General features: G+C 35.3%; 1 pseudogene; it reads right to left on the reverse strand.

Moving 5' to 3' along the window:
* Positions 1-459: 459 nt before the first annotated feature.
* LOC107156529 lies at positions 460-5298 on the reverse strand (annotated as a pseudogene).
* Between the last annotated feature and the right edge of the window lie 4068 nt (positions 5299-9366).

The raw sequence follows: 9366 nt of genomic DNA on the forward strand, positions 1-9366 counted from the left end.
TGACTGATCAAGACTCCGGTGAATTTTCTTTCCTTATTTTGCTCTTTTGGAGCAGAAACAAATATCTTTATCTTTTGTACCAAGGGAGGTAAATATGAAATACAGCTATTGTAACTCTTCTAACTCGCCATTAAACAAGGGCAATGAATTGTTAAGAATGTCTCTGAAGTATTTCCGTATTTAAAATAATAGGCCTCTGAATAATTTTCAAAACTAAGTTCTCATTTTGGTATGGGATTTGATAATCATAACACATTTGATCTGTATTCTTCTATCAACTATACTTTGCCCTCAATGTGGGTTAGTGTTAGGGTCTCAAACTATTTCTTCATATAGAGCATCTTTAAATAAGTTTCTTCACTGAATTTAAGACTTTTTTCCCTCACTTATGTGCCCATGAAAATTGATGAGTATACACATACATATACTTGCATACATATGTACGCATAGAAGTAAGTTACTTTGGCATTAGAATAAAACTAAATACTAGGGGGACAACTCTGAGGAACAGTTTGGTCTTCTGTGGAAGTCTTCCTCTATGCTGAGGAAGGCAGGTATAGTTTGCTGAAGGATGTGATGAGGCTGCAGGAAGTTTTCTCATCATCTGTCAGTCCTGCATTGCCAGGTCTCACCACCACAGCTACATGCACACCTGCTTCCTCAGCAGCACTGGCCTCTAAAGTAACATCTGTTAGAAACAAGATGTTGTTGGTTGAGCATCCAATGCTGTTTGCAATCTTTTTCTAACTTATACTCTCCACTTTGTGTCCAACTTTGGTATCAAAGTGACCATCAAAAAGCTCAAGAATATTTCCCTCTGTAGAATGCCCAAATAATAGTTTCTGAGCCTCTACACTTCCAGAAGAATAGATATACACCTTCATTCCATCTTCTCTCCACTTCCTGAATGCTGAAACTTCATCTTCAAAGAACTCTGCTTTCATGTGTCCAGCTGTGAATGCTGCCCTTCACATGTGGCCCTGCAGTTGTTTGAGTGCTGTGGTCTTTCAATCCAGAGACATCTGCCAGCACACATTATCTAGGACGGCCTGGATTATCTGTTGTAGTTCATCTACCTCATTTCCAGATGCTGCAGGGATTGGAATAGCCCCATCCAGGTGGGCATCTTCTTCAGCCTGTTTTTTCAAAAGATTGACATCTTGCTGGCACTCCTCTTCTTCCCAATGTGTCTGCAGATACTCTTTAGCATTTTCTTTGATGTAAGGAAATAAAATATCCTGTAATCCCAAGAATTGGGAGGCTGGGCAGGAGGATCAAAGTTCGAGGCCAGCCTCATCAACAGAGTCACCCTCAGGTGCTTAACAAGATCCGGGAGGGCCGTGATGGAGGTCCAGCCCCTACCATTGTTCAAGCTACTTTAGCCCCCCATAGCATTTCCCATTAGTGGCCAAGGGCGCTGAGGAAGCTTGCCCCCTGCTGCAGTCCGGCTGCAGCAAAGTAACCGGGGGTGGGGGGAGATGAGGAGCAACTTGTGTACATTGATACAGCAGGAGTGGAAGCCGTTTATTGTAGGACAGGAGGGGTATATATACATTACACACAGCTTATCTTAAGTAACATAAACTAGATACAGCAGTCAACCAATAAGGAATCTCCACACTTAATGGCTCGCTGGCATTACTTCACAAACCACTCCCTCTGGCAAAATGCCAGGCGCCATCCTGACTTGTTTACAGACCCTAACAGCCCCCCAAAGTACATATTTCATCTATCTAAATATTCACAGTTGCAGAAGGAAAGAATTATGGAGGTTTTATAATCCAACTTGCAAGTTTTAGAATTAGAAAAATAGGTCAATAGAGGACAAATAGTTTGCCCAATCTTACCTTTTTATTTTCCCAGACGTTTAAAAGGATGCATAAAACGAACATAACAAGAAATGTATAAAACCTGAGTGGGGTGATTATAATGATTTATTTAAGTGTTAGCTTCGTAACCTAGAATATCTTGAAATTGTTTTAACAGCTTATGAAGAGAGTAAATTAGAGTCACATAAGAAAAAAATAATTTATTTTGGAAAAGTACAATTGCCTATAAATTTTAATATTTTGCTTAGATATGAATATCTCTCAGGGAGTACTTTATTAAAAAAGGACTGCTTTTGATCTCCTAAACAAATCTCCCTTAGAAATCCTAAAAATGAATATAACTAGGATTTTCAGGGAACTGTCCCTCATAATCATATTCAATGAGGATTGATGGCCACATACCAAAGCGCAATGAAGTAAAATTAATTCTGCTGGAGACCAGGACAATGGCACTTTTTCTCAGTAGGTCTGTCTGAATCCTATTTAAGAAAAACAGTATTTGCTTAGCAAGTTGAAAATGATTTTCACTAGAATCAATAAAATATTAACAGTAGTTGGCTTGTTTGACAAGCTGTGACCTTCTCATATCCTGATGTAAATCAAACGTTTCCGTGAAAATGGCCAACCTTAAAATCCATTTTTAACAGTCATAAGCTATGTGTACAAAGAAGAATAGGAATTCAACTGCTGGAGAAAATAAAGAGAACATTTTAATTGGTAAGAATCTAGAGATTAGCTTTTATGATATAACCAGTGAAGAATTAGACATTGAGAATCCAATATGTTATCACATATGTTCAAGAAGTTTTGCATTTTTATTTAATTCTGTAGGAGAAAGATAGATGAAATCTTTTAGTAAATTTGATTTTAGAAGAGTTTGAAAGCAACGATTTAAAGACATTAAGCTATGTTCAGTCATTTAGAGATCCGAAAGTGCAATTTTCCTTAAGTCTTAGCAATACAAAAGAAAAAGAAAACTCATGACACCACATTCGTAATCATGGTTATGTAATGTTTTTCTTGCTAGAAGTTTGTGTTTTCAGGGTGGAAGTAGCTCAGTGACAAACCCACTGAGTGCTTTATAGCCTAAAGCCGGTGTCAATGTTGTAAAATGCAATTTCTCTAACATAGCACACATGATCCATCAAAAAGTCTTATTGGTGCTGTCTTAAATGACTCCCTAAATCTGATTTTTTTTCCAGCATATTTATTATCCTGATGAAGTCAACATCATCTTTCACTATTACTATGTAAAAGTGTCCTGACCTTTCAACTACCACTCTTTTCTCCATCTTCCAAACCCCAAAGGGATGTTCTTAAAATGTGTACCAAATCATATCACTTTTGTTTGTAAAGTTTTCCAAGACTTCCTGTATTTATTTTTCAATAACATAATCCATTGTTAAATGTGTACCAAATCATATAACTTTTGTTTGTAAAGTTTTCCAAGACTTCCTAGGTTTATTTTTCAGTAACATAATTCATTGTTAGAAGTGCCAAATGAATATACGGTAATCTCTACACAGCAAGGGAGATATTTCCAGTGGAACTTTCCTTCTCCCATCTGTGTTACCTTCACTGTTCTCAATACTCAGAGTACAGGCTGAGCTTCTCCAATTCTGTTTTTGAACGTGCAGTTTCTTAAGCTTGAAACCCTCTGCTCTGTGGTATGATAGACCATTTCACCATTAGGCCTCAGATTGCTAGAGCCTTAGAGAAGCCTCTCTGGTAACCCTAGTTAAAGGGTCAGTTACTTCCAACTCTTCCTTGTGGCCCTCTTTTGTTTTCCTTTGAAGTTCCATCCTTTGTGCATAAAATGATTGCTGGCTGTCTCCTCCTTCTAGAATATAGAACTGATTAAAGGAGAAAATTTATTCAAATAACTGCTGTATATGCCTAAGAATAGTGACTTACATCAATCACATAATGTTGAATGAATGCATGAATAAGAAATGATGCTTTGGTCATGTAACCATAATACTGCTGATTTAGAATTAGTAGGATGTATGTGGCAGTAATCAGAGGAGATAATCACAGCAACAATAACTTTTTGTATGCATTTCAAAATATTCAAAGTGATTTGAGTATGATTTCAGACCAATGTAATTTTGGAAGACAAGAAGTTGACCCATAGAGACATACAGTTCCCAGGCTTGGTATCACATTCATCCCTCTATATCCAATGGACCAATCACTGGAAAGTCAACCTGAAATAGATAAGGTAAGTGGGACAGTGAATAGTACAGTGGGTTCCCAAGTTACCATAGTTTGACTTAATGGGTTTTTTAAATTTTATGCTGAGGCAAAAATGACATGCATTTAGTAGAAACTGCACCTTGAATTCTGAATTTTGATCTCTTTGCCAGACAGCAATATACATTATAATACTCTCATGCTGCTGGGTACATGATCAGGAAGATAAACAAGAGATGGTCTATAGTGCTGTACACTTAAGCTGTGATGTTTGGTAGGTTAGGTATATTAAATTTATTTTCAACTTATGATGGATTTATTGGGATATAACCCCATTGATTGTTAAGAAGTCTCTGTATATCTTTATATTTCTGGTCATATCATCTGGTTACAGAACACATTATCAATGAAGTGTAATAAGCTTATCATCAACATTGGCTCTTATCAGGACTTGTGACCAACAGGTTGTGTTGATATTTACTCTAAGAACTGAACACCTGCCAAATATGGAGTTAACTCCTGGTGTCTTTTCTGATTATCCTTCTCTCTATTTTCTAAGAAAGAAGGCTCTTGAATCACGGGGTATGTAGCCTTGTGAGTTTATAATGTTAATTTATTCAGCTCCCAGATCTGTAAGCCACTTAGGAAAGATGCTGTTCATTAAAATCCAGTTTGAAATAGCTCTTGTTTGTTGAAGAGAATATAGAGTATTATTTAATTCCATGAAAAGCTTATTTGTAATAAAGCATTTGTCAACAACCTGACATTTACCTTAGGAAAAAAAAATAGGACATTTGAGTAGCACTTAAAATGTACATCTGTGAGGATAGCAGACTATAATAAATGTTCATTAGTGGTAGCTACACTCTTTAACAGAGGTAGCAGAAAATTTATAAAAATTGACTATAGTATATTCATTTAGCATTTTTAACAATGGATTATGTTACTGAAAAATAAATTAATTATCAGGAAAGGATGTCAGCAAGCCTAAAGTACAGGTTTAAGCAAAGTGCTAGCTCAGATATGATGGAGGAAAACGTCTGAGGTAAACTATACTCTGCCTTGATGAAAAAGTCCTGGGGAGGTGGAGGGGTCGAATAAAATGTCTTCCATAGTGATCTGAGAAGATCTCATATCCATCATAGCCTCTTGACACAACTATGAAGTCAATGTGGTGTTTACTTGGTACCTTTCGTCCCTTACTGTGCCTTTTCCTCCTTTCCATGGGATTGCCTCTCCTTCTTTCAGCAATTTGAGTCTCCCCTGTGTTCGTCATCTTTCCTTTATTTAAAAAAAAAAGTGAGATGATTAAATTATAAAGAGAAAAGGTTTATTTTTGGCTTACAGTTTTGGAGGTTCTAGTTTGTGATCAGTGGACCCCATCCTTGGGCCCTATGATGAGGCAGCACATCATGGCAGGATTATGAGGTGGAACAGAACCACTCATCCCATCAGCTAAGGTAAAGCAGGGGATTAGGCCAAGGTCCCACATCCCATTGAGTACCCTCCATCAATGACCTAATGACCTTCCAATAAGGTCCCACCTCCTCATTAAAAAAAGTCCTACAATAAAATCTCTCTGTCAGTCTTTGTCCCTTATTTTTGCATAGTAATTTAAAAGTAGATATTCACGAGACACACTGTCTGGATTAAGATCCCAGATCCATTATATTTGTAACTTGTCCTTGCTGTGTCTCAGTTTCCTCTTGTGTAAAAGGAATAGAAGTTTCTGTATCAAAGATCTGTGGTTTTCATGATTTATTATGAAAGGGTTATGAAAGGAATATTTTGTTTATTGTTCAATGAATTTTAGGCATCTTTGTGCTATAGAAGATGGGTAGAGAATCTTTGGGATTCTTCTCCATTGATCCTAAATTCACGTAATTAATTCAGTTCTATTCTGAAGGTCAGTCAAGCTTGCCTCAAATTTTGAGGATTGGCTGGCCACTGCATCCCAAGCTGTTGAGGCCCCAGGATTTTATGCATGGATACTAGAATGTTAGAGTTGGCAATAATTTAGGAGTTATATCTGTTTAACAAGTGGGATGATAATAGGTATCGCTCAATTTCAAATATCTACTTAATACGGTGGCTTAAGAAAAAAAACTGAGAGACAACTGGGCTATGAAGGTGCTGCAGGCATTTCCTTTCTCTTTGAGGATTTTAAAGTCTTTATAAATTAATTGGTATTTATTGGCAATCCCTTTCAACTAGTGTCCTTAAAGATTTTTTTTTTTTTTAATAATGCCATGGGCATGATCTTTTAATGCATGAGATACAGAGGAGAGCACAAACAGCATAATAGCTTTGTGCCATATTGGTATAGCTGAAAATCCTTTATGGAACACAATCCTATGTATTGGGCACTATTCCAGGAATGTTCATATAGTTTCTCAGTTGGTCCTGAAAACCAGTCTATGAAGCAGAGTTTTTCTTTCCATTTCACTGTAATAAAAGAGACAGTAGAGCTTAACTGTCATGACCATGTGTCCAGGGACTGAACCAGGATTCTCTCCAGGCCTATCTGTGTCTAATCAGAGCTTGTGCTCCATCACTGCCTTCTATCATGTGCTGCAAGTGTATTTGGGAGAAATGTTGGGCTTTTGTTCGGACAACTAGCATACAAAGATTACCATCCTTGGGAGTTTCTAAAAGTCTGATATTGATCTTATGACTGGCTGCATCAGAACTGCTGGACTTGATTGCTCAATGTTTTCAACAATAAAAATGAATGTTGGGTTCCTAACTATCCATTGTGTTCAGTCTATTTCACCCTGCATCATTTAAGAAGGGAGCAAGAGATCTGGAAGACAACTCCTGTCCTTTAAAACTTTTCATCTGAAACAATTTCAGAAATCTTTATATATCTGTCAGAAACAGTGTAGGAAAGATTTTGGATCTTTTAGTGAAGAAAGCAAAGAAAAGATAATTCACTATTGCTTGTTTTATTTGGATGAATGTCATGTATGAGTATAGATCATAAAACCTATTTGCTTCTGTAAGTACTGGTTGGATGCAAAAACGCATTATTGTCCACGGATTTTATTCTTTAAATTTGCAAGACAAGAACCCAGAAGGAAATTGGTGAGGCCTGTGACCTTCTGAAGCAGGAATCTAGTTTAATCTGAAAACCAGTTTCATAAACATTGTCTTAGAGTAACAAAATTCAGAAAATATTAAATGAAAATAAAAATAGGGTTTTCTAGACCTGTGAGTACTGAGTGGTGTGGGTGAAAATGTTTTTGTATCAGGGATTTAAAAACAGCATTCCTGAAAAAATTAAATAAATTAGTGTATATGTAAAATAGAATAAGGTTTTGCCCAAAGTAGGAATATTCTTCCTAAGAAAATACAAGTGGAGATATATGCTTTTGATGAACACATAAATAAAAATATGAATATTATATAATTGCTGAATGATCAGAAAGATTATAGAAGTATACCAATTAATTTAGTTTGATATTGATGGGTTAAGGGAGATCCAACATTTATTTTAAAGTACTAAAAATTTTAAAATTTACTTTCAGGTTTTTAGTCTTATTATCTATTATATACAAAGCAAGTACATGGATATTTTTGATATGTCTATGTATAAAATAACCCCAAATAACTAAGAAGTGTAAGTCTTATACTTTTTCTATCACTGGTAATAATGAACTTGTACTTTAAAAATTATCATGCACGAAGTATATTTTTAAACATGATATTTCTTAATAATTTAGGAAGAAGAACCCTATTTTCTTTCCCCAGAGCATTAATTTGTTTATGTTTCTGAACATGTGGGCAAAAGAATTTTCAGATGGAAAATCAATTTCTCTCTTTTGCCCTATCAGATAGAATTTTCTTTCAAAAATTTAAAAGATCAAAAAATTTTATTTTATTTTTTTCTTCTCTCTCCCATCACAATGAGGAAATTGAAGTCTAGGAAGGAAAACTGAATAATCTGTTGTTAGGTAAATAGTGGAGACTCAGGTTTTGAGTCTTCTAATTTTTTTTCCCTGAGGATAAAAGCTGGAAGGATGCAATAGATCTAAAGAAATTTTAAAATGAAGCAACTTCCCAGGTCAAAATGTTAATATAGACTTAGTTTCACCTCTTCTAACCTTTTAATCTACTTTTTTTATCGGTTGTTCAAAACATTACAAAGCTCTTGACATATCATATTTCATACATTTGATTCAAGTGGGTTATGAACTCCCATTTTTACCCCGTATACAGATTGCAGATCTACTTTTAAAAATAGATTTTAATCACCTGGATCCCAGGATATCATAAGCTATTAAAATCTTTGAATTTATCAAAGAAAAATTATATTATGTTCAGAATAACTTTAATTATTAAGTATTTATTTTGATTTTAGTATACACATGTCGTTTCCAAGAGGATTTCAGGTGTTTTACTCTAGGACCTACACCTTAAGGTTAATCATATAGGAAGAGATAAAAATCAGGAAAATCAGAAAAGGGTAAAATAAAGAAATTTAACATAAATATTGTCTTGGAGGGCAAAACATGACTATGAATTTCAAAGTTGTCAAAGCAAAACAGTTATGTCACCATTATTAAAAAGGAAGAAATCTACTAATTCTAAAATATGTACAATATTTCTTGACACTAAGTTCTTAAAGGAATTTTTAACATGCATTTTTGAGTCTAAATAATATGTGGAAATTGTCTTAAATTTCTTAAACAAATATATTAGGAAATTTCATATTGCATGTAGGGTTGAGAACATTTTATAAGATTTAAACTACCTGAGAATATCCACATTCAGGTAAGTTTAGAACATTACTGTCTCATCATTCAGAATAAATTAAAAAATTGATGTATTGGGCTGGGGATGTGGCTCAAGCGGTCACATGCTTGCCTGGCATGCGCGGGGCACTGGGTTCGATCCTCAGCGCCACATAAAAATTTAAAAAAAAGATGTTGTGCCCACTGAAAACTGAAAAATAAATATTAAAAAAATTCTCTCTCTCCTCTCTCTCTCTTTAAAAAAATTGATGTATAATGTCTACATTTCCTTAAAAAATTAAGATTCTTTGTATAGAGTCTGTTTTATACTATGAAATTAATTATTTACTTGCTGTTTAAGGTGGTTAAAACATGTCCTTAATATTCTTCTTCTGGAGTAGTCAGTCTTGCCTTGGTGATTCATTTGTAACTATGTAATTCAATAGAAGTGATGCTGTGTGACTTAGGAGCATGGGTCATAAAAAAAGCTATGGTCACCAATAAGATTGAATACACAGAGACCCCCATGTTGTGAGGAAGCCCAGATGCAGGACTCAGGAGGAAGAGGGAAGACATCTCTAGATGACTTCATCCCATACTTTCTGGCTGGA

This window comes from Marmota marmota, unplaced genomic scaffold (assembly GCF_001458135.2).
Source record: "Marmota marmota marmota unplaced genomic scaffold, marMar, whole genome shotgun sequence".
In the NCBI taxonomy this organism is placed as follows: Eukaryota; Metazoa; Chordata; class Mammalia; order Rodentia; family Sciuridae; genus Marmota; species Marmota marmota.